This window comes from Oncorhynchus masou, chromosome 27 (genome assembly GCF_036934945.1).
Source record: "Oncorhynchus masou masou isolate Uvic2021 chromosome 27, UVic_Omas_1.1, whole genome shotgun sequence".
NCBI lineage: Eukaryota > Metazoa > Chordata > Actinopteri > Salmoniformes > Salmonidae > Oncorhynchus > Oncorhynchus masou.
Window position 1 is genome coordinate 14,572,479 of NC_088238.1, and position 26,686 is coordinate 14,599,164.

A 26,686-nucleotide genomic window follows, 5' to 3' on the forward strand; every position below is an offset into this window, starting at 1 on the left:
AAGTGTGTTGGAGTGAATGAGGTGTCATCCTGTTGAGTGGATGAGGAAAGATCTGTCCAGTCCATTTGGTAGCCTGGTAGTGGGTACCAGTCTGTTTCTGCCATCATGCCACTCCTTTCCACCCTGTCATGCCATATTTGGTTTGCATGACCGTATGGAGTAGGTAAGAGCTCAAACAGATAAAGGATCAGGCTGGGTTTTTGTTCAGCACGTGAGTCACAAATTGTAACAAATATATTTATAAAAAGCCATATACAAAAACAAATACTTGATTGATGGATCTCATTGTCTGCGTTTAAACAGGTAGCACAATTCAGATTTTTTTCCTCTCTTTGGTCTTTTGACCAATCACATCAGATCTTTGGGTCATAAGACACAAATTAGTATGGAAATGCAGCCCTTGTCCTCCACATTACAGATTTACAATCCAGCCCCAATGACCGAGTAGAAAGCGGTATAGAATTGTCGTTCTACACAGCACAAGCCCACATCCTCTGTGTAATGGACTCAGACTACATCTTCAGGTCAGTTCAGATTGTCTCTCGAAAACTAGTCTGTACACATTGCTTTAGATGAGCAGAGTGGCACAAGGGAATTCAGCTTATAGGTTAGTCAATAACAAATATTTCAGTTGAATGTAGCTAAAGGTGATAACTACAAGAGGAAATCCTTGAAGTATATTATTTTCTAATATAATAGACAACAAAAAAACATTATTTTTTACATGTGGTGAATGTCAACCTTATATTAGTCAACCTTATAAAACCCCCTAAATAATAAAGCAATTGTGTGATTTTAACCAAAACATCTGTCACGCCCTGACCTTAGAGATCCTTTTTATTCTCTATGTTCGGTTAGGTCAGGGTGTGACTCGGGTGGGAAGGTCTATGTTTTCTATTTCTTTGTTTTTGGCCTTGTGTGGTTCCCAATCAGAGGCAGCGGTCTATCGTTGTCTCTGTTTGGGGATCACATATAAGTTGTTATTTTCCTTTTGGGTTTTGTGGGGTCTTGTTTTCTGTTTAGTGTCTGCACCTGGCAGAACTGTGCGCTTTCGTTATCACTTTTGTTATTTTGTTTGAGTGTTTTTTGAAAATAAAAATCATGAACACTTTCCACGCTGCGCTCTGGTCCACTCCTTTCGACGAGAGCCGTTACAATATCGATGCAGAGAGAGAGAGAGACAGTGACAGAGACATAGAAGGATATATATTCCTAGGAATGAGTCACCTTTTAATTAAACATCAGCTGTTGGTGAGACACAGTGAAGATTCCTTAATCCGTCTCTCTGTCCACTGCCTATACCTCTGTTTCAGTCTTCACGAGCTGAAATCTCTCTGTCACTCACAAAACATATCTCAGGGTCTGCACAGTGCCCCCACGGCAAAGTCAAGCAGAGACAGGGATGACTAAATAGCCCTCATTGGTCCTATTCATTAACACCTGTATAACGATATGCGCTGAGAGTTGGAAAGCAAGTTCAGGGAGTGAGTGTTTTAATCAAATAAATGGACCATAATACAAAACAAGAAACACTAACAGAACACAGACATCAAACTGAAACAGAAACAATGATGCCTGGGGAAGGAACCAAAGCGAGTGACATATATAGGGAAGGAACCAAGGGGAGTGACATATATAGAAAAGGTAATCAGGGAAGTGATGGAGTCCAGGTGAGTCTGATGACGCGCAGGTGCGCGTAACGATGGTGACAGGTGTGCGCCATAACGAGCAGCCTGGTGACCTAGAGGCCGGAGAGGGAGCACACATGACACCCTGGGTCTAGTTTACTGACCAAAACCTTGTCTTTATGGACAAGCCAGAGGAAGTGGGAGACGCCAGGGGGATTGATTTCATTGGGACTATGTTGTATATCCTCAGTGGCAGAGATTGTGACCTTTCTGGTTTACATGCATCCCTATCCATGTTTTTATGACTACCGTGAAACATTCAATGAATTAGTGTATTCTTCAGTGGAAGACTTTCAGCTTTGCCCTTTAAAAGTAGCCACTGTATGTATGAATGTCAACAGCATGGTCGCTACACAAAACTATTTACTTCAGAATGTCCACTGCAGCCAGACCTGATTTCCTTGGCAGACAAACTTCAGTCTGTTTGACCCAGATGTGTAGACTGTGTGCGCGGGCGTATGCATTTGTGTTTGTATGTGCAAATGGAGCTGGGTCCAGAGAGGTGCACAATTTGCTCCTCTCCTCCCTCCATCGCTCTCCCTCCATCTCTCCTAGAGCTCAGAGGAAGTGGTTTCACACCCTCCCTTGTTTTGAATTGTATGCGTTTCTGGTAGAGCACTATCTAGGGAATAGTGTCCCATTTGGAACGTAGCCTCTGACTCATGCAGTCTCAGAACATCATTCTGCACTCATAAAGTGTATCTGTGCATTCATCCTGGCAGTCACTGGTTGCATACAGCCTTTTCACATGTATTATTTATGTCTATTCCAGAACGTGACTTTATTTTATTCATAAACTTTCTGTATTGTTTTCACCAGGAGCACAAGTTCTAAAAAGGCAGCAGGCATCAGGCAACTGAGAGAAACTATAAATGAAAACCCCTGAATTTACTTTGCAAAGTTAACAAGCATTCGTTGTTACAGAACCGAGGTACTAGCTATTTAATAATGGATCTCTAGAGCGAGCCAAGTGAATAGTCAAGGCCGCAACAGAACAGAACATGAAATGGTGAAGCACATTTACCATTTTGAAGTAGGAGGCACGGGAGCCATACAATGGACAGAAGCTCAGATGTTTAGTGATTTACAATGTGCCGCAGCGCCATCTGTTCCAGACAACATCTTTACTTTCCAGAGTTTCACAAAAGCCCTCACGTTTTTCTACTGCATCTATTTCAACATAATAATGAGCAGATTCATAACACACTTCCCCCTAACCACAATCTTGTGCAACTTAGGCACAAAAACACCACTTTGACCAGAAAAACAGTGCGGCGGTATCAACAACAGCCGGGTTAAGTGTGTAAACTGGTCCTCAAAATGGGGAATATCCTCCTTTTAAAGTAGCAACCTTACTAATAAATATCTAATGTATCTTGAGGAATTGTATAAGTTATTGTATGAGTTATAAAGCTCAAACTATAACTTATACTATTTCTCTTTCTCCTGCCATTCTCATGAACACAAAACAAGAAGACTGGCGGCCATTATGCTTCCTTCCTTCCTACCCATGAGGCTTCCTTCCTTCCCATGATACTTTTTTCCTTCCTACCCACGAGGTTCCCTTCTTTCATACCCATGATGCTTCCTTCCTTCCTACCCATGAGGCTCCCTTCTTTAATACCCATGATGCTTTTTTCCTTCCTTCCCATGATACTTCTTTCCTTCCCATGATACTTCTTTCCTTCCTACCCACGAGGCTCCCTTCTTTCCTTCCCATGATGCTTCCTTCCTTCCTACCCATGAGTCTCCCTTCTTTAATACCCATGATGCTTCCTTCCTTCCTACCCATGAGGCTCCCTTCTTTAATACCCATGATGCTTCTTTCCTTCCTTCCCATAATGCTTCCTTCCTTCCCATGATACTTCTTTCCTTCCTACCCATGATGCTTCTTTCCTTCCTTCCCATGATGCTTCCTTCCTTCCTACCCATGAGGCTCCCTTCTTTAATACCCATGATGCTTTCCTTTTCCCCTTCCTTCCTTCCCATGATACTTCTTTCCTTCCCATGATTCTTTCCTTCCTTCCCATAATGCTTCCTTCCTTCCCATGATACTTCTTTCCTTCCCATTATGCTTCTTTCCTTCCTTCCCATGATGCTTCCTTCCTTCCCATGATGCTGTGAAGAATAATGGCAACTGTCATTTCACGCTGTGGTGTAATTGTCTCGAATACGCACACACTCATCATTCCCAGAGATGGGGCACATTATATAGTCTTCCCAGCTTCTGTTGATTAATACATACCTGTCTGCCCCCTGATGACCTGTAACAACTGAATCATGTCATGTAACAGAGAGGGGCTGCCGTTGACACACAGAATACACACATGAATTATGTCATATATCAACTGAATCATGTCATATATCACCTGAATCATGTCATATATCACCTGAATCATGTCATATAACAACTGAATCATGTCATATATCACCTGAATCATGTCATATATCAACTGAATCATGTCATATAACAACTGAATCATGTCATATATCAACTGAATCATGTCATATAACAACTGAATCATGTCATATATCACCTGAATCATGTCATATATCACCTGAATCATGTCATATATCAACTGAATCATGTCATATAACAACTGAATCATGTCATAACAGAGGGGCTGCCGTAGACACACAGAACACACACATGGGAAGGCAGACATAATGCACACACACACTCTCTTGCATACAGACACACACACAAGCATAATCACATCCTCTCTCACACACACACGCGCGTGCACACACACACACACACACACACACACACACACACACACACACACACACACACACACACACACACACACACACACACACACACACACACACACACACACACACACACACACACACACACACACACACATCATCTCTCTCTCACACACACGTTATGAATGACAGGCATCAAAATGCAAAAAAAGAGATGCTGCTTCCATTCCATCTGATGTAAACACTCTAAACACACTTAGTAGGCCAAATTAGTTTAGGGAGCATTACCACGTGGAAAGCACACCACCATATAAATCCTACTTTGTGGTGCGTGGAGGTTTGACGCCGTCCCTCCTGGCTGAGTGTTTGGCCCAATGCTCGCCGCACTGAAACAAGTTCCATCCCTCTTAAGGCCTCCATAGTGGCTTGATCTAATCAGAGGGCTCCATCAGCCAACCCAAACACTTGACAGGAAGCAATCTCATACCCTGGCAGAGAAGACGGGGTAAGACAGGCCCTCTTGATAAGATGAATCACTGCACTTTGCCCATGTGCATCTGTCGCGTCCGCCGCCTCTTGGACCTACGCATGTTTTCAGATCACAGCAGAGACTTGTGAGGAAAGGGGCCATACGACACAGTTCCATCAGACCACTACCCCACAGATTAGGTTAAACCCTTTGACTAGAGAGCTGAGAGGAGAGCCAAGCTGCACCCCAAATGGCACCCTACTCCATACATCGTGCACTCCTTTGGACCAGAGCCCTATGGGAGCCACGACCTGCCCTATGGGAGCCACTACCTGCCCTATGAGCCCTGGTTAAAAGTAGTGCAATACACAGACAAATCAAATCAAATCAAATGTTTTTGTCACATACACATACACATGGTTAGCAGATGTTAATGAAAGTGCAGTGAAATGCTTGTGCTTCTAGTTCCGACCATGCAGTAATATCTAACAAGTAATCTAACCTAACAATTTCACAACAACTACCTTACAAGTGCAAAGGAATGAATAAGAATATGTACATAAAAATATATGAATGAGTGATGGCCAAACGGCAGAGGCAAGATGCAGTTGTTGGTAATCAAGCCTACCAAAACTATCGGCCTGTATCAAATCTTCCATTCCTCTCAAAACATTTTGAACAAGCCACTCACTGCCTTCCTGAAGACAAACAATGTATACGAAATGCTTCAGTCTGGTTTTAGACTCCATCATAGCACTGAGACTGCACTTGTGAAGGTGGTAAATTACCTTTTAATAGCGTCAGACCGAGGCTCTGCATCTGTCCTTGTGCGCCTAGACCTTAGTGCTGCTTTGATACCATCGATCACCACATTCTTTTGGAGAGATTGGAAACCCAAATTGGTCTACACGGGCAAGTTCTGGCCTGGTTTAAATCTTATCTGTCGGAAAGATTTCAGTTTGTCTCTATGAATGGTTTGTCCTCTGACAAATCAACTGTGAATTTCAGTGTTCCTCAAGGTTCCGTTTTAGGACCACTATTGTTTTCACTATATATTTTACCTCTTGGGGATGTCATTTGAAAACATAATGTTAACTTTCACTGCTATGCGGATGACACACAGCTGTACATTTCAATGAAACATGGTGAAGCCCCAAAACTGCCCTCGCTAGAAGCCTGTGTTTCAGACATAAGGAAGTGGATGGCTGCAAACTGTCTACTTTTAAACTCGGACAAAACAGAAATGCTTGTTCTAGGTCCCAAGAAACAAAGTGTTACGATAACTAGGAGTGGTGGGTGGAATCAGGCGTAGAGAGCAGGGTTCAGTCGTTTGTCAAATTTATTCACCAGCGCAACAAAAACGGTCACGCCAACACACAGGGCATATATAAGTTGCCAGTCCAAACAACAGGACAGAAATAGTCCGGCGAATAACGACAAGAACCAAATAACACCATCCAACACAGAGTAACAAGAAACAAGCCCGCACAAATACCCAGCGGGCCTAGTGCCCTTAAATACCCTACAAACAAACCCTAATACAAAACAGGTGTACCCAATTAACCAAAAACAAACGGAAAGGGAATCGATGGCAGCTAATAGGCCGGAGACGACGACCGCCGAGCCCCGCCCGAACAGGAAGAGGCACCATCCTCGGCGAGATTCGTGACACAAAGAGATCTTCTGTTGAATCTGACAATTCATCTTGATGGTTGTACAGTCGTCTCAAATAAAACTGTAAAGTACCTTGGCGTTACTATGGACCCTGATCTCTCTTTTGATGAACATATCAAGACCGTTTCAAGGACAGCTATTTTCCATCTACGTAACAAATTATGCATAAAAATGTATCCATGCTTTTGTCACTTCTAGGTTAGACTACTGCAATGCTCTACTTTCCGGCTACCCGGAAAAGCACTAAATAAACTTCCCTACACTGGCTTCCTGTTAAGGCAAGGGCTGATTTCAAGGTTTTACTGCTAACCTACAAAGCATTACATGGGCTTGCTCTAACCTATCTTCCGATTTGGTCGTGCCGTACATACCTACACGTACACTACGGTCACAAGACGCAGGCCTCCTAATTGTCCCTAGAATTTCTAAGCAAACAGCTGGAGGCAGGGCTTTCGCCTATAGAGCTCCATTTTTATGGAATGGTCTGCCTACCCATGTGAGAGACGCAGACTCGGTCTAAACCTTTAAGTCTTTACTGAAGACTCATCTCTTCAGTAGGTTATATGATTGAGTGTAGTCTGGCCCAGGAGTGTGAAGGTGAACGGAAAGGCTCTGGAGCAATGAACCGCCCTTGCTGTCTCTGCCTGGCTGGTTCTCCTCTCTCCACTGGAATTCTCTGCCTCTAACCCTAATACAGGGGCTGAGTCACTGGCTTACTGGTGCTCTTCCATGCCGTCCCTAAGAGGGGTGCGTCACTTGAGTGGGTTGAGTCACTGACATGATCTTCCTGTCTGGGTTGGTGCCCACCTTGGGTTGTGCCGTGGCGGAGATCTTTGTGGGCTATACTCGGCCTTGTCTCAAGATGGTAAGTTGGTGGTTGAAGATATCCCTCTAGGGGTGTGGGGGCTGTGCTTTGGCAAAGTGGGTGGGGTTATATCCTTCCTGTTTGGCCCTGTCCGGGGGTATCATTGCATGGGGCCACAGTGTCTCCTGACCCCTCCTGTCTCAGCCTCCAGTATTTATGCTGCAGTAGATTATGTGTCGGGGAGCTAGGGTCAGTCTGTTATATCTGGAGTATTTCTCCTGTCTTAATTCTTTCTTTCTTTCTCTCTCTCGGAAGAGGACCTGAGCCCTAGGTCCATGCCTCAGGACTACCTGGCATGATGACTCCTTGCTGTCCCCAGTCCACCTGGCCGTGCTGCTACTCCAGTTTCAACTGTACTGCCTGCGGCTATGGAACCCTGACCTGTTTACCGAACGTGGTACCTGTCCCAGACCTGCTGTTTTCAACTCTCTAGAGCAGGAGTGGTAGAGATACTCTTACTGATTGGCTATGAAAAGCCAACTGACATTTACTCCTGGGGTGCTGACTTGTTGCACACTCGACAACTAATGTGATTATTATTATTTGACCATGCTGGTCATTTATGAAGATTTGAACATCTTGGCCATGTTCTGTTATAATCTCCACCCAGCACAGCCGGAAGAGGACTGGCCACCCATCATAGCCTGGTTCCTCTCTAGGTTTCTTCCTAGGTTTTGGCCTTTCTATGGAGTTTTTCCTAGCCATCGTGCTTCTACACCTGCATTGCTTGCTGTTTGGGGTTTTAGGCTGGGTTTCTGTACAGCCCTTTGAGATATCAGCTTTATAAATACATTTTATTTTATTTGATGTATAGAGTACAGTATATACATATGAGATGAGTAATGTAAGGATGTAAACATTATATAAACTGGCATTGTTTAAAGTGGCTAGTGATACGTTTATTACATACATTTTTCCATTATTAAAGTGGCTGGAGTTTAGCCAGTATGTTGGCAGCAGCCCCTCAACGTTAGTGATGGCTGTTTAACAGTCTGATGGCCTTGAGATCGAAGCTGTTTTTCAGTGTCTCGGTCCTCGCTTTGATGCACCTGTACTGACCTCGTCTTCTGGATGATAGCAGGGTGAACAGGCAGAAGATCTGGAGGGCAGGTAGTTTGCCCCCGGTGATGCGTTGTGCAGACCTCACTACCCTCTGGAGAGCCTTACGGTTGAGGGCGGATCAGTTGCCGTACCAGGCAGTGATACAGCCAGACAGGATGCTCTCGATTGTGCATCTGTAAAAGTTTGTGAGTGTTTTTGGTGACAAGCCGAATTTCTTCAGCCTCCTGAGGTTGTAGAGGTGCTGCTGCGCCTTCTTCACCACACTGTCTGTGTGGGTGGACCATTTTAGTTTGTCCGTGATGTGTACGCAGAGGAACTTAAAACTTCCCACCTTCTCCACTACTGTCCCATCGATGTGGATAGGGGGGTGCTCCCTCTGCTGTTTCCTGAAGTCCACGATAATCTCCTTTGTTTTGTTGACGTTGAGTGTGAGGTTATTTTCCTGACACCACACTCCGAGGGCCCTCACCTCCTCCCTGTAGGCCGCCTCGTCGTTGTTGGTAATCAAGCCTACCACTGTAGTGTCGTCTGCAAACTTGATGACTGTGTTTGAGGCGTGCATGGCTACGCAGTCATGGGTGAACATGGAGTACAGGAGAGGGCTGTGAATGCACCCTTGTGGGGCCCAAGTGTTGAGGATCAGCAGGGTGGAGATGTTGTTACCTACCCTCACCACCTGTGGGCGGACCGTCAGGAAGTCCAGTACCCAGTTGCACAGGGCGGGGTCGAGACCCAGGGTCTCAAGCTTAATGATGAGTTTGGAGGGTACTATGGTGTTAAATGCTGAGCTATAGTCGATGAACAGCATTCTTACATAGGTATTCCTCTTGTCCAGATGGGTTAGGGCAGTGTGCAGTGTGGTTGCGATTGCGTCGTCTGTGGACCTATTGGGGCGGTAAGCAAATTGGAGTGGGTCTAGGGTGTCAGGTAGGGTGGAGGTGATATGGTCCTTGACTAGTCTCTCAAAGCACTTCATGATGACGGAAGTGAGTGCTATGGGGCGGTAGTCATTTAGCTCAGTTACCTTAGCTTTCTTGGGAACAGGAACAACAGTGGCCCTCTTGAAGCATGTGGGAACAGCAGACTGGGATAAGGATTGATTGAATATGTCCGTAAACACACCAGCCAGCTGGTCTACGCATGCTCTGAGGACGCGGCTGGGGATGCCGTCTGGGCTTGCAGCATTGCGAGGGTTAACACGTTTAAATGTTTTACTCACATTGGCTGCAGTGAAGGAGAGCCCGCAGGTTTTGGTAGCGGGCCGTGTCGGTGGCACTGTATTGTCCTCAAAGCGAGCAAAGAAGTTTTTTAGTTTGTCTGGGAGCAAGACATCGTGGTCCGCGATGGGGCTGGCTTTTCTTTTCTAGTCCGTGATTGACTGTAGACCCTGCCACATACCTCTCGTCTCTGAGCCGTTGAATTGCGACTCTACTTTGACTCTATACTGACGCTTAGCTTGTTTGATTGCCTTGCAGAGGGATAGTGAATAGGGTTCCATTTGGAACACACTCCCAGTCCAGCCAACAGACACTATAGTTATACTACTGAGCTGCAGCCGTAACGGATACCATGAGAGCTTTGGCGAGGAGTAGGACATGTTGTTGGTACTGTATAGGCATCCTGGATGCAATTTCTACTGGACGCAACAACATACTTACAATTGAGCTAGAACTTTACCATAGGGAGTTTGTGAGAACAAATGCATTCAAACCCTGGTCTGTGAGCCACAAGCTTGCTAACTCTCTGAGCTAATGCCATAGGCTTGGGGAGCTAATACGAGTCTTCAGGTATCCGGAAAGGTAATTCGTCATGTGTGGTTCACCAAACCTCTGTTACACTTACAATGAAGCACTATACAGCACAGTCATCCCAGTGGGGGCAAAAATCAGACGGATCCATCTCAGTCTGGAAACAGAACGTCCATCTTGGCTCCAAGTCCACACACATTGCTTTGACTGCTGGCACAACAACAGACGTGGATGGGAAAACCCTGGCGTCAGTCCATCAGAAGAAAAACCCGATCAGGCTACTACTCCTCTGCTATCCGTGTCATCGACAGCCCGACACATTCGGCCAATCAGAGGGCCCATTAGCCCTATCCAGCACTGAGCCATTGTGACGTCATCTCCCACCAAGGGGAATTCAGAGGTTTCTGACATTAACATGGAATATTTTCAAAAACCCTGCTTTCCAACCCAGGGAGGCACTGTTTATCTCCTGCTTTCCAACCCAGGGGGGCACTGTTTATCTCCTGCTTTCCTAACCCAGGCGGGCACTGTTTATCTCCTGCTTTCCAACCCAGGGGGGCACTGTGCATCTCCTAAAAGGATTACTGTCGCACACAGACCCCCTCATCAAACATGCCATATGGAACATGGCGTGTGCTGGTGGTGGTGGGTGTCATGTCGACGGTTTGGTTTCAGCTGAATGTGATAAAACAGAGGATAACAAGTCAAGAGAGGGATGATTGGTAGCGCTGGTGCACCACCATACATACTAATACTGAATAAGATTAATTAATCATGTCAACCATATTTGCTCGTCTTGTCGGCTCAAGTTTCCTATGCCTGTTCCAGAAATAAACAGTAGTTAAAACCTACATCATGTACCGCAGTTTCCAGATCTGTTCATTTACAAACGACATAACACACATGTAATTAATCTGCCAAATAATAGGTTTTCATCTCAGCTGAATTCTTCAGAGACCTTGAAGAGTCTGGGGTTCATAATAAGGTGAAGCTGATGAAACAGTATTCCCAGGGAATATCCTCGGGAGGAAACAGGAGTGAATTGTCCCCATGTAACAATGAAGTCCCACACAAAGCCATTGTCACACACCCTGCCTGCTCTTCTCTCTTGATCAAGTGCATGGCGCCGTGGTAACGGCAACTTTTTCTGACAACTTGGCATGGTAAAGTCCTGTTGTCGAGAGAGAAAGAGAGAGACAGGGAGAGAGAGAGACCAGGCTGAAGAGAGAGAGAAAGCGAGAGACAGGGAGAGAGAGAGAGACCAGGCTGAAGAGAGAGAGAATGAGAGAGACCAAGAGAGAGAATGGGGGGGTGAATGGATGTGTTCCTGGCAGAGAAAGGAAAAGGGTTTCCTCCTCTTTTCCCCAAACACAAACGCAGCGGAGAAGAGATTTCTGTGCTGACAGACTAAGAGAAAGAATCCATTGAGGTAAAAATAGAAAAGGTGGAATCAACCTCAACTGAAGATGATTAGAGGTAGAGAAAGCCCTTCCTCTATGAGAGACATTTGCTATTCTCTCCCTCGCTCTTTTTCTCTCCCACTCTACTTCACTGTCTCCCTCTCACACTTACCCTGGCTTCCGTTCTCATTATGCATCTCGCTGTGACATGACAGCAGATGCGCTCGGGGAACCCTTCTAAAACCCCATAGCTTTTGGCAACCAGCCAGATACCGGGTCTAAAAATAGCCTATCAAACCTTTCCAGACGTTCTAATTTGAATAATTCATTATTACTTTTCCTCATAAAGTCGACGTGGGGGGATGAGAAACTGACAGTTGGATCCTTGCCAGACACAATACTGTCAGTCCATGGAGCTTCGCAGGGCCCCGCAACAATAATACTCAAAGCAGCTGTCCAATAGAGACGAATTGTAAACTGCAGGCCTACACGTGTGCCCTACCATGTGTAGGAAATTAGTCGGAGAAGAAACGCTGACCCATTAGAGGTCAGAGGTCAGGGACTACAAGACCCAGGTCATCCTGCTGCTGGGGCAATGACATCAATAGCGGAGACATACACGACAACAGCAGGTAAAAATAGACATAGTTGGTGGCCTGCCCAATGGGGAAACTATTTGGTTGTCATTCACGGGAATGGTGTTTATAGGAAAAGAGTGTTTCAAACACCTTAACAAGTACCAATGTGCAGTTTGACACGTTACAGAGACTGAGGAATGGGCATTCTGAACACGTGAGTACGTATGGGGCATCAGCGAAGGTCTTTCTTGAAATACCCTCCACATAGAACATCCATGTGTTGTCATGCCAACATCACACACAACATACTCTAGGCGCCGTACTCTTCTTCATTCACTCATCTGGCCATAAATATTTCAAGACGTGCTTCTATCGCAGACATGCTATTGACTCACCAGAGCCTGTGTTTCTGAGAACGCATGTGGCGGATGCATAAATATCCCCCATGACACAGGTGATGTTCACCGATGGGGGAAACCCCATGAAGAGTGTATCACAGAGACATGACCGAAGCATGGCGGCGTTTTGGTGATGTATTGCATTGAGGGACTGTCTATATGAGATGTAATGAAACACGTCTGCCTCTCTGCACTGCATTACTTTACATTTTTAAGGGGCTCGTTGGAGATCCTTGTCCCAGAGACCATACTGAAAACTGTCCAGTATTTGGACAAAAACACACGCTTCCAGATTTTTGGGCCAGTAACTGAAAGCTCACTAGGTGAAAAATCTGTCAATGTGACCTTGAGCAAGGCACTTAACCCTAGTTACTCTGGATTAGAGCGTCTGCTAACTGACTAAAATGTAAACACAAAAATTATACCTATTTGGCCGGGAGAGTTCAGTCCAATTGCTTGTAGCTACTTGAATGCTCTCCTACCAACAGCCTTGTCATAAAACAAGGAAATACATAAAGGAAAACTCCACACCAAAAACAATATTTTGGTTTGTCCATTAGTCCATTGTTGTCATAGTCCCAAATGTTTTGCTTGTCAGCACTCAAGTTTTCAAGATATGTAACCTTCAAAATTGTAACGGTTGTCTTTGTTGTCTGACGATGAGTATGAAATATCGGACCAATGCGCAGCGTGTTAAGTGTCCATTATTTTAATGAAACAACTGAACACCGAACAAAACAACAACGTGAATAAACGAAAAACCGAAACAGTCCTGTAAGGTGATGAAGAAACACTAAACAGAAAATAATCACCCACAAAACACAGGTGGGAAAAGGCTACCTAAGTATGATTCTCAATCAGAGACAACGAACGACACCTGCCTCTGATTGAGAACCATACCAGGCCAAACACATAACCACAATATAGAAAAGGGAACATAGACTACCCACCCCAACTCACGCCCTGACCATACTAAAACAGAGACATAACAAAAGAACTAAGGTCAGAATGTGACAAAAATACAGAAATCAACCCGTAGGATGCATTTTGCTAAAAACTAAAATATATTTTTGGGGTGGAGTTTTCCTTTAATAAAAGACAACTCTCCTCAGACTAGTCTGTAAAGTTCTAGTCAGGTTCCCTTCCTCCCTGACTAAATATCAACACATAGAGAAGGCTGTGGCCGGCAGACATCTTTTGCCTGCAGTCTTCTCTAGGTAGAGAACACAAGGGAGATGAAAGCAGTACATGCTCCAGTTTCCTGATCAATAGTGTGTGTGTGTGTTTATACATGTGTGTGTGTGTTTATATATGTGTTTGTGTGTTTATATACATGTGTGTGTCAATGTCAGAATCCAGGCTTTTTTCCTCTTTGATAAAACCTAGTTGGCAGGCATTTGTTCAGCCCTCCCAGAGCTTCCAGAATACATGAATATATTATTGTCATTTTGAAAATCAACATGATATCACCGTGTGAGGAGAAATACATGGGGGGGGGGATCCTTACAGTATGTGTCAGTGCCTTGTCAGATGTATAACACACACACACACCAATCCCCCCCCCCCACACACACACACACCCTGCGTGAACTCAAGAACAGACATCCACATTCATGTGTACACACAAACACACCTTCCTCCCGGCAACTCTTGATGAAAAATATCCGCTCCTCGAATAGATAGCTCTTTAATTTGTCACTTAATGGACTGATGAATAGTTTGTTCCAGATTTAATATGATGCTTTTTTTAGTATAGCATTAGCAAAGTGGGTCACCCAAAAATAGTGGGTTGGGAGGAAGGTTAGAGGTACAGGCTGTCTGGGTAATTTCCCTTCCCACTAGCCCCGGTGCTGTTGGCTAATTGGCGTTGGCATAAATAATCAGTTTACCATCCACAGTGTCCAGGCCATCCGTTATGCAGCCAGAGGTAGTGGATACTGTGTATCCTGTACCATCCACGGTGTCCAGGCCATCCGTTATACAGCCAGTGGGAGTACCATCCACAGTGTCCAGGCCATCCGTTATACAGCCAGAGGTAGTGGATACTGTGTATCCTGTACCATCCACGGTGTCCAGGCCATCCGTTATACAGCCAGAGGTAGTGGATACTGTGTATCCTGTACCATCCACGGTGTCCAGGCCATCCGTTATACAGCCAGAGGGAGTGGATACTGTGTATCCTGTACCATCCACGGTGTCCAGGCCATCCGTTATACGTACCATCCACGGTGTCCAGGCCATCCGTTATACAGCCAGTGGGAGTGGATATTGTGTATCCTGTACCATCCACGGTGTCCAGGCCATCCGTTATACAGCCAGTGGGAGTGGATACTGTGTATCCTGTACCATCCACGGTGTCCAGGCCATCCGTTATGCAGCCAGAGGGAGTGGATACTGTGTATCCTGTCTCAGCCTCCAGTATTTATGCTGCAGTAGTTTATGTGTCGGGGGGCTAGGGTCAGTTTGTTATATCTGGAGTACTTCTCCTGTCCTATTCGGTGTCCTGTGTGAATTTAAGTGTGCTCTCTCTAATTCTCTCTTTCTCTCTTTCTTTCTCTCTCTCGGAGGACCTGAGCCCTAGGACCATGCCTCAGGACTACCTGACATGATGACTCCTTGCTGTCCCCAGTCCACCTGGCCGTGCTGCTGCTCCAGTTTCAACTGTTCTGCCTTATTATTATTGGACCATGCTGGTCATTTATGAACATTTGAACATCTTGGCCATGTTCTGTTATAATCGCCACGCGGCACAGCCAGAAGAGGACTGGCCACCCCACATAGCCTGGTTCCTCTCTAGGTTTCTTCCTAGGTTTAGGCCTTTCTAAGGAGTTTTGCCTAGCCACCGTGCTTCTACACGTGCATTGCTTGCTGTTTGGGGTTTTAGGCTGGGTTTCTGTACAGCACTTTGAGATATCGGCTGATGTAAGAAGGGCTATATAAATACATTTGATTTGATTTCTGTACCATCCACAGTGTCCAAGCCATCCGTTATGCAGCCAGTGGGAGTACCATCCACGGTGTCCAAGCCATCCGTTATACAGCCAGAGGTAGTTGATATTGTGTATCCTGTACCATCCACGGTGTCCAGGCCATCCGTTATACAGCCAGTGGGAGTGGATACTGTGTATCCTGCAGACCTGAGAAATAAAGCTTGATGGGGCATTTAACAGTTTAGAGGTCAAGGCTACGGAGGATGGGAGGGAGGATGGGAGAGAGGGATTGAGGGAGGATGGGAGGGAGGGATTGAGGGCGGGGTTACTTTTCTGCCTGGCTGGATTTCCCTTGCCTTTCCCTTGTTTGCTTGACCCCAAAGAGGACTGGTCATGATGACAAAAACATCTAGGGTGCATCCCAAATGGCACCTTATTCCCTACATAGTGCACTACTTTTGACGCAACCCTTGACTAAATGACTGTTCAGCAAGTAGAGTTTTTTTATTTTATTATATTTGCAAATGTCACATTAATTCAGAGATGTTTTGATCTCGGAGGAGTACACACAAACAATTATGACCAGAACCGGCATCTCAAATTGATGGAGACATGCATTTAAAATGTAAATTCACATTCACAAGATTTTGTTGAGTTATTATTGAGCATGGAGCTCTTCCTGAGGGAGCAGCACTGGGTCCACTCCATCCCTGCACTGGGCATGTCCACTGGGTCACCCCCCTCCCCCAGTCATAGATAAAACAAGCAGATCTTCCTGAGGGAGCAGCAGACTGGGTGCCACTCCATTATACCTGCCAGATCTCTCCTGAGCATGTCCACCTGCCAGATCTCTCCCCAGTCATAATAAAACAAGCTCTTCCTGAGGGAGCAGCACTGGGTCACTCTACGTGCCAGATCTCTCCCTGAGAGAGCAGCACTGGGTCATTATACCTGCCAGATCTCTCCCTGAGAGAGCAGCACTGGGTCATTATACCTGCCAGATCTCTCCCTGGGTCAGCACTGGGTCATTATACCTGCCAGATCTCTCCCTACTGGGTCCTGCCAGATCTCTCCCTGAGAGAGCAGCACTGGGTCATTATACCTGCCAGATCTCTCCCTGAGAGAGAGAAGCCAGATCTCTCCCTGAGAGAGCAGCACTGGGTCATACCTGCCAGATCTCTCCCTACTGGGTCCTGCCAGATCTCTCCCTGAGAGAGCAGCACTGGTCATTATACCTCAGATCTCTCCCTGAGAGAGCAGCACTGGGTCACTCTACCTGCCAGATCTCTCCCTGAGAGAGCAGCACTGGGTGCCAGATCTCTCCCTGAGAGAGCAGCACTGGGTCATTATACCTGCCATAGCAGCACTGGGTCACTCTACCTGCCAGATCTCTCCCTGAGAGAGCAGCACTGGGTCATTATACCTGCCAGATCTCTCCCTGAGAGAGCAGCACTGGGTCACTCTACCTGCCAGATCTCTCCCTGAGAGAGCAGCACTGGGTCATTATACCTGCCAGATCTCTCCCTGAGAGAGCAGCACTGGGTCAGATCTCTCCCTGAGAGAGCAGCACTGTCACTCTACCTGCCAGATCTCTCCCTGCCAGAGAGCAGCACTGGGTCACTCTACCTGCCAGATCTCTCCCTGAGAGAGCAGCACTGGTTCACTATACCTGCCAGATCTACCTGCCAGATCAGATCTCCCTGAGAGAGCAGCACTGGGTCATTATACCTGCCACCTGCCAGATCTCTCCCTGAGAGAGCAGCACTGGGTCACTCTACCTGCCAGATCTCTCCCTGAGAGAGCAGCACTGGGTCATTATACCTGCCAGATCTCTCCCTGAGAGAGCAGCACTGGGTCATTATACCTGCCAGATCTCTCCCTGAGAGAGCAGCACTGGGTCACTCTACCTGCCAGATCTCTCCCTGAGAGAGCAGCACTGGGTCATTATACCTGCCAGATCTCTCCCTGAGAGAGCAGCACTGGGTCATTATACCTGCCAGATCTCTCCCTGAGAGAGCAGCACTGGGTCATTATACCTGCCAGATCTGGGTCTCTACCTGCCAGATCTCTCCCTGAGAGAGCAGCACTGGGTCAGATCTCTCCCTACCTGCCAGATCTCTCCCTGAGAGAGCAGCACTGGGTCACTCTACCTGCCAGATCTCTCCCTGAGAGAGCAGCACTGGGTCACTCTATACCTGCCAGATCTCTCCCTGAGAGAGCAGCACATGAGAGAGCAGCACTGGGTCATTATACCTGCCAGATCTCTCCCTGAGAGAGCCATGACTGAGCCTGCCAGATTTCCCTAAACAGCACTGGGTATACCTGCCAGATGCATTTATTTCCCTGACTGTTAGTTGCACTGGGTTTTCTCAGATCTCCCCGACACCTACAAAGGAATTTAAAAATAGAATGTTGGGGTTAAGAGCAGATACGTATAATGCCCACAACAGGACATCTGTGTGATCACATTTTCCAGTTTTTGCTTTGAAGCGAGAATAAATATAATATCAGGACAACTATTAAAATCATAATCTTATCGCAACACACTGATAGTCCAACATAGTCCAACAGATAACATCACTTTCAGCACTTTCTCCTCTTCCTTTGACATGTAATCTAGAAGCATCGTTGCTATCATCTATGACTTATTATTGGGGCTGTGGCCCTGGCTGGAAGAGACGGAGGAGGATGATGTAGTTGCTATGGTGATGCGGAGCATGAGGCCGGGGTTACATAAATTGTCATTGAGGAAGCGTTCTGAGGACAGAGGACAGGTGTGACGAAGCCTGCCTGTTGTCCCAAAGGCTAGCGGCTGAGTGTCATTACTTTTGACAATGTTCAGTCAACGTTCAGAGGACCTTATTGCAACCGCTTACTTTCCAGGATGGCCGGACATGGTTGGAAATGGTGGTTTCCATGGTGAGGGTCCCAACCCAATCACTCAGCCAATTCAAAGTATTTATAAAGCTCTGTTTACATCAGCAGTTGTCATAAAGGGCTTTACAGCAGCCCGGCCTGAAGCCCAGACCAAAACAGAAGCAGAGGCACAGTGGTTAGGAAAAAGTCCCAGAGGAAAGAAACCTTGAGAGGAACCAGGTTCAGAGAGGAGGCCCATATTCTTCTGGCCACCCTTATCCCACGCCCAGGCCAGTTGGCGCAGCAGCGCCTCTTCAACCTCAGGAGGCTGAAAAAATTTGGCTTGTCACCAAAAGCACTATAAAACTTCAACAGATGCATTTATTGGATATTTCAAACTTTTTAGCAAATCCTGGCGGGCAAAATTATCACCGCCTGGTACGGCAACTGCTCCGTCCCTCATGTCTCTATCAGTTTTGCTCTCCAGAGACTGGTTTTCCCAGGTCTGCAAAACGCATCACCAGTGAGGGGGGAAGCATTTGCCAGTTTCCAGGACATTCTCGATTGGATTCACACCACCCGATGTTACAGGAAGGCCATAAAGATCATCAAGGACATCAACCACCCGAGCCACTGCCTGTTCACCCCATCAGGTTTTCTTCCAGAATCATCCAGATCTTCCCATCAATTTTAACCATCTTCCCTGTCCCAGCTACAGGTGCATCAAAGCTGGGACCATGTTTGAGAGTGAAAAACAGCTTCTATCTCAAGGCCATCAGACTGTTAAACAGCCACCACTAACATTGAGTGGCTGCTGCCAGAGCACCTTCTTCCACATGTTTGGACTCAACTCCAGCCACTTTAATAACAAATTTTATGGAAATCTTGTAAATATGGCTTTCACTAGCCACTTTAAACAATGCTTTTATATAATGTTGCTTCCCTACATTATTCATCTCATATGCATAGTGATATATACTGTACTCTATATCATCGACTGCATCCTTATGTAGATTTACATGTATCACTAGCCACTTTAACTATGCCACTTTGTTTACATACTCATCTCATATGTATATACTGTACTCGATACCATCTACTGTATCTTGCCTATGCTGCTCTGTACCATCACTCATTCATATATCCTTATGTACATATTCTTTATCCTCTTACACTGTGTATAAGACAGTAGTTTAGGAATTGTTAGTTAGATTACTTGTTGGTTATTACTGCATTGTCAGAACTAGAAGCACAAGCATTTCGCTACACTCGCATTAACATCTGCTAACCATGTGTATGTGACAAATAAAATTTGATTTGATTGATATGACTCCCCTGCATTTTCACACTTACAGTATTTATACACAGTGAGATGGACTCCCAGAGTTAACCACTACTATTCCACACAGTGATGTTGGCAGGTGTTTCACCACTAACTGTAATTTGACCCCTGTAGTATACATAGCTATTCTCCCTATTATATATTTTTTTTTTTTATTTTATTTAACCTTTATTTAACCAGGTAGGCTAGTTGAGAACAAGTTCTCATTTACAACTGCGACCTGGCCAAGATAAAGCAAAGCAGTTCAACACATACAACAACACAGAGTTACACATGGAATAAACAAACATACAGTCAATAATACAGTAGAAAGAAAATCTATATACAGTGTGTGCAAATGAGGTAAGATAAGGGAGGTAAAGGCAATAAATAGGCCATGGTGGCGAAGTAATTACAATATAGCATTTAAACACTGGAATGGTAGATGTGCAAGGTCACTCAGGGAATGCAATCCTTGTAGACAGCATCATGCAAGGTGTGAATTACATGGATGCTTGGTGGTGCCATGACAATGGTGAAGGAATAGTCCATTCTTTTTGCATTTATAGGGAGGTCCACATGACATTTATAAGCACAATGGGATGGCTTGACTTGTTGAGGGAGTTCTCACTTCCTAGTGGACAACCCAGTCATTTAAACCCGTGGGACAAACCACTACTATAACGGAATTATTTCAGTGACTGAAATGATGTCAGACAAAGCTCCATTGGAAAAAGGCCATTTATGCTCCAATTCGCCGCCCCTCCCTCTCTTCTTACTCACCCAGCTTCAAGGACAAGAGATTCACACACCCTGGGAGGCCTCAGCCAATGCTAGCCCAAACTGGTCTGTGACTGGTCTGTGACCCAAGTATGCTGGCCATAGTATAACTATGTCTGGGACTCCCCTGTGGGACCTAAACATGGGAATGGACTTCTGATTGATGAGTAGCCCCTGGCTGAATGGAAAATACCTTGTTTTTCCATTTGACAGAATCATAGGGAAATATATTTAGTTCACTAGGTCCCTGCCCACTGGAGCAACTAAGCAGCAGCGGAGATAAATGGCCCATACGATAAATAAATGATCCACTGTCAGATAGCAGGCTGCTGGGGTCTATATTCTACTGGGAGACTATGGGTTCTGGTCAAAAGTAGTGCACTATATAGGGAATAGGGTGCCATTTGGGACGGACCCGTGGTACAGGCTGCAACAGGCTTGTTCGTTCAGACACCGGAGACACACATGACCTCAATCCAGAGGTCATTGAGAGTGCATGACGGGAGGTGTTGTATCTAAGAGAACAGCATCATGCTCTACATCAGAATAATGACTGTATAATAACATGCATATGAATGCACACCTTATTCCCTGTTACTACAGAGTATGAAATGATGAAGGCCTATAACCTTAAGAAGAATACATCACAATACTCATGCATGTGAACTAAACTGGACAAATCTAGACCTCTGTATATGTCATTATCAACAAAATATTGATAATAGATTCATTATATCAACCAACCAACCAACCAACCAATAAATCAAGTAATCAATCAACCAACCAACTAATCAAGCAACTAATGAATCAATGAATAAACCATCCCCTATCAATCAATTTACTGAGCATTCTGTGTGGATATTATTAGTATCATTCTATGATGCAGTGTCACCTGTCCTTAGTTCTCCACTCTATAGCACTGTTTGATTTCAGTGGGAATTTATGACACTGCTCCACAACCTTTAGATTACACTTGTTCTTTAAACAGGATCAAAGTGAACAGAGCGACAGCAAACTGGTGTTTGTCGCTTCGCCATTAATCTATTCATGGTGTATCTGCTGAATTATTAATAGCACTCGTGCTTACAGTCTGATCCCAGATCAGCACCAAGTAGTGCACAGGTAAAAAGTGTTGCCTAATTCCCTAAAACAAATGTCAGTTTACTCTGTGTTGCTAAGGCTGTGTGTAAAATGTTGATAACACTGAAATGAGCCATGTGTTTATAAATGGTACTTAGACATCCATTTGTACTTGGTGATCCTCATTTAGAGTCAGTCCACGTAGGAGGTACCAGTTGTCCGTATCTTTCAGGGTCAAATGATTTCCTATCATTAAGGCTACAGGTGACACAGTCCTTGCAATTCACTACACAGGGTGGCACAACCATTTACCAAACTGCATATTCATGAAGTAAACTGATATTCTAATTCAAATTTTCCTCATTGGTTTTCAATTTCAGTTTACTTCCTGTGTTGATTGAACTGAAATGCATGCAAAACATGCAGTATGTCTCAGTATCTATCATAGCTCTGGACTGTGGAATTCAGAATGGGAATTCCGTTAATGGAACCCCCAGTCTGGAAAACTCTAATGATGGATGAGCTGGACCCCCAGAAACCAGCCCAACAATCCATCTCCCCACCCTCCTCCTTCAATAATGGAGTTCAAATGAAAACACTCAGCATCCACGCTACTGAGTGGAGCAGCGGTCTAAGGCACTGCATCTCAGTGCTAGAGGCATCACTACTGACCGGTTCGATCACAGGCTGTATCACAACCGGCCGTGATTGGGAGTCCCATAGGGTGGCGCACAATTGGCCCAGTGCCATCCGGGTTAGGGGAGGGTTTGGCCGGGGTAGGGGAGGGTTTGTCCAGGGTAGGGGAGGGTTTTGTCCGGGGTAGGCCGTCATTGTAAAATAAGAATTTGCTCTAACTGACTTACCTAGTTAAATAAAGGTTAAATAAATACAAAATCAATCAAATCACTCAAATGCAGAAAAACAAATACCTGATAAAGAAAGATTCATGAAGATCCCAGTCACTGTCACTGTATATAAGGTTCTAGGGTTCTAAGTGTGTCGTACTGGAGAGTTCTGAATGACTGAAAACTGTCCTGTGACATTTTTAACAACAACGCAAATTCAATCTACAGGGAACACTTCAAGTATAGCATCTAGTCATCCATAAGGATGTTTCAAACACAATGCATTCAGATTAGCAGTCCTAATGATGCACAAACTTGGATTTGGTGCATTTTAATAAGAGTGTTTAGTGAATTAACATGCTTGCCTGACTTCTGTGCAGGCTCCCATGCAACCTGAGAGGCACAAAACGACATTTGGGAGCAGCATTAGCTCGGCTCGGTAGCAAGTGCATCACGCAGGCACGCACTGGCAGACAGCGCACGGTCGTATGCATATGCCTGCCTACCTTGCTCAGAGGCAGGCAGAGAGGTAGGCAAAGAGGAAGACAGGCAAATAGGTAGGCAGGCAGAGAGGCAGGCAGGCAGAGAGGCAGGCAGAGAGGCAGGCAGGCAAAGACTACAATCCCCTAGCGGATACATATCAACTCTTAGCATTAGGGGGAAGCTATCTAGGCATTTCACATCCAGTTAGCCCAATTAGTCTGGAGGGAGCCAGGGAGCTCATGGAGAGCAGGGTAGAACAGTACAGTACACAAAGAACTATGGAGCCTCACGGCACCTATTACCAATAGTGGGGGTGGAAGAGTGGGAGGGATGGGAGGAGTGGGAGGGGTGGGAGGAGTGGGAGGGTGGGAGGGGTGGGAGGGGTGGAGGGGTGGGAGGGTGGGAGGGGTGGGAGGGTGGGAGGGTGGGAGGGGTGGAGGGGTGGGTGGGTGGCAGGGGTGGAGATGGGTGGAAGGGGTGGGAGGGGTGGAGATGGGTGGAAGGGTTGTAGGGTTGTAGGGGTGAAGTGGGAGGGGTGGAAGGGTTGTAGGGTTGAAGTGGGAGGGGTGGGAGGGGTGGAGGGGTGGAGATGGGTGGAGGGGTGGATTAGGGCGACTGCACTTCTTGATTTGGCCTCGTTTCGAAGATTGCTCATTAAGAAATGCTAGTGGCCATGACTGAAGCCAAACGAAAGCTGTCTTGGGGGTGTGGTTTGATGTGGGTGTGTTATGGTCGTATACTGTACCCTGACAGGTACTCCTGTTTGTCCCTCCGTAACAACAACATAGCCACTTCCTCAAAATAGTCACTTCCTTAAAATAGTCTGAATTAATCTAAGACAAAGAAATCTGTAATTAATTTCGACGTTTCTTCCTAGGTGGTCTTAATGACACAATTCTACATTTAGCTAAGGTGTTTGGTGCAGCATTTCTCATGTAAAAATAGACATTGCACTGCATACAGTCTATCGAGTCGGGAAAGTCTGGCTGTGTGCTCAGGACTGATTTCTGAGAACAATAACACGTCTACAACTTGTCAAACAAGTTGCCAAACTATCGTAAATTAAGCGCAAGCTACAGTACACGCTTTTTATCAGTCCCCAAAATCTCTTGCTAACTAGCTAAGTTCCAACTGTGTTTGTTAATGATGCTAGCAAGTAGTAGTTAACAGGCACTTCGAGCATCTAGGCCACAATCAGCTTATCAATTCACTGGTGAGTGGTGACCTGTGTACTTCAGTACCGTTTAGTTCACTTTCTCACTATCTTTTACCAGAGTGTGCATCTGTCTGGCAGTGTTTCATTGGGAATCATGTTACAAAACAGATCACAGGGCGACACAAGATATTTATACAAATAGGTTTTGGAATATTGACAAGTTGCAGTTGGTATACAAGTGCTCTCTGATCGTCTCAATTCTCATTTTGCCCCAAAAAGTGGCAGACTGGAGTGATTGACACTGTCAAACACATCAGCAAGTGTCCACTCCATAAAGGGCCAAGGGCCTGAGGTTATTTCAACATAACTTTGGGGACGTGATGTCTTACGAAAACAAGGCGCTGTGTAATGGGCAGGTCTGTCTCTGTGTGGAGGTTCTGTGAGCTGTGATTGGATAGAGCGTGTGCAGCTGATAGAGTGCAATCAACACAGCTGCTTCTGTCTTGTTAGTGGGCACGGTGCCAGTGGGCATGATCTTAATCCACCCCTCCAGTAAGTCATGGAGAACTCACCTACAAAACTCAGCTTTGGACAAGACAAACTTTACGACCAAAATTATCCTATTTATACTTATATTTATATTTATACTTTAAAACCAGAGGAGCAGTTGACCTTTTTACGGGTGTCAGTGCAACAGACATCCCACTGGGCACAGATGTCAATTCAACGTCTATTTTTGCTTAAGGTGTCAACTAACGTGAATTCAATGTGAAAAATAAAATACACAATCACAATGTCATTGGATTTAGGTAAAAAGTTAGGTATAAAAAAAACTAAATGTCTTGACTTTTTGCAAATCCAATCAGTTTTCCACGTTGATTCAACGTCTTCACATATCATTTTTTTGTTGAAATGATGTGGAAACAACATTGTTTCAAGTAGTTTTTGCCCAGTGGGATTGATTTAAATGTGCTTTGTATAAAAATACAAATACAAATTCAGCAGCATCGCTGTGAGGCAGAATGGATCATGTGTACAGTTGGTTATCCCAACTCGACTATGATAAGCATCACAGCAAGGCAGCGTGCCTGCAGAGCACAGCCCTGGAGATTGACGTGGGGTAAACATTAAAGGGGTTGCTAGCGGGATGCGGACGGCTACAGTTCAGATAAGAAATCAAATAGCAGTGCAGAGTGTTGTTGTTGTTGTGTGTAAATGGACCGCTGTGTGTGTCTGTGCGTGTGTGCGTGTGTGTGTGTGGACAGAAGCAGCATGGACACTCAAAAGACTATGTCTGTGGCGTTACCAGTACCCTGCCTCCTGTCTGTACTGTAGCCTGCTTGGTGCCCTTGCACTTGGCTGCTGGTGGGTATCACCTTGTGTAACCAAAGCACACACTTGCTCGCTCCCTCTCCTCTAAATCCCTAATGTGAGGATCCTGGACTGCTCCTTCGAACAAACGGGTGAAATGAATCCCTTAAAACACTCCTCGAGTTCCTTCGCCCCTCTCCCCAAGTCTCCAAGTGGATGATTCCTGTAATTCTCAGCTGCTTCAAGGTCATTGTTTCTCCATGTCAGACAGAGAGAGAAGAAAGAAAGAGCAGAAGGGAGGGAGGAATGAAGGGAGGGAGAGAGGTAGGAAGGGAGGAATGAGTGCATCCTCCACTCGCTCCTTGATTTCCTCAGTCTCTCCAGGCCCGAATAAAGGCCATCTCATAAATCGCCACGGCAACCATCAGTCACACCCCGTCGCCAACCGGCGATGAGTGATGACCAATGTTGCTTCTCCATTGTGGAAGTGTGCGCTACGTCCTAGCGCTCCTGGCCATCCCAGGCAACAACACCATTTGAACTCTCTGTATGTGCTATTAACAATCGTTAGAATGTCTAACCCCTCAGGGAGGCCATAGTGCTTTTACCACTGGTAGGTGGACAATGGGTGATATTCTTATGAAGTGACAAGTTGAGTGATGTGGGGTTTTCAAATGAGTGGAGTCATTGTTGCCGGGGTTACATATTTGCACCCAAGGAACAGGCTCCAAGCTCCCTGATGAGTGAGTTGCTTCACACCAGTGGAAGTCTAAGTGGCGATAGGGTTAGTCTCAGAAGGTAACAGCCGAATGTCTTCTCTAATGGCACTTCTAAAATATCTCAGTCTTCATGACGAACTGACCAGTCTTAATCCTTAATGAGAAACATGCCATGAGAGGCATGCTGGACACCCAGGGGAATATCACCCCTGTAGAGTGGACGGTGTGCAATTCTGAGGAGAAAAGCTAAAAGGAGCTATTCACTATGAGAGTCCATGATGTGAAGGCAAGCCATGTGGAATGGAGGGATATTTATGGGTTAGTGTGCAGGCAGGGCTCATGGCAGCCTGTGACAGGTGTTAGATGAAGGAGACCTTGTAAGATATGGAGAGCCTGGAGCTGCCTAGTGACCCGGACAGCACCACCCTGGGCCCAGTCTTCCAGTAGATTGGCTGGAGATGACTTGGCAGTCAAGCGGGGCTATTTCTGTTTTTAAAGTTTCATTTACTGCTGCTGGCTGGTGACAAATGGTCAATATCTGACCTCTCAGGCTTGCCATTTTCCACCTTCACATGGAGTTTTCACTTCACATTTAAAAATATTGATGC

At 45.6% G+C, this 26,686-nt stretch overlaps 1 protein-coding gene across 4 annotated transcripts in view; it reads right to left on the reverse strand.

Annotated features, from left to right (window-relative positions):
* The window catches only part of kcnc2 (potassium voltage-gated channel, Shaw-related subfamily, member 2), a 93,025-nt gene that overhangs the window by 11,213 nt on the left and 55,126 nt on the right, over nt 1-26,686 (reverse strand). The window lies entirely within an intron of this gene.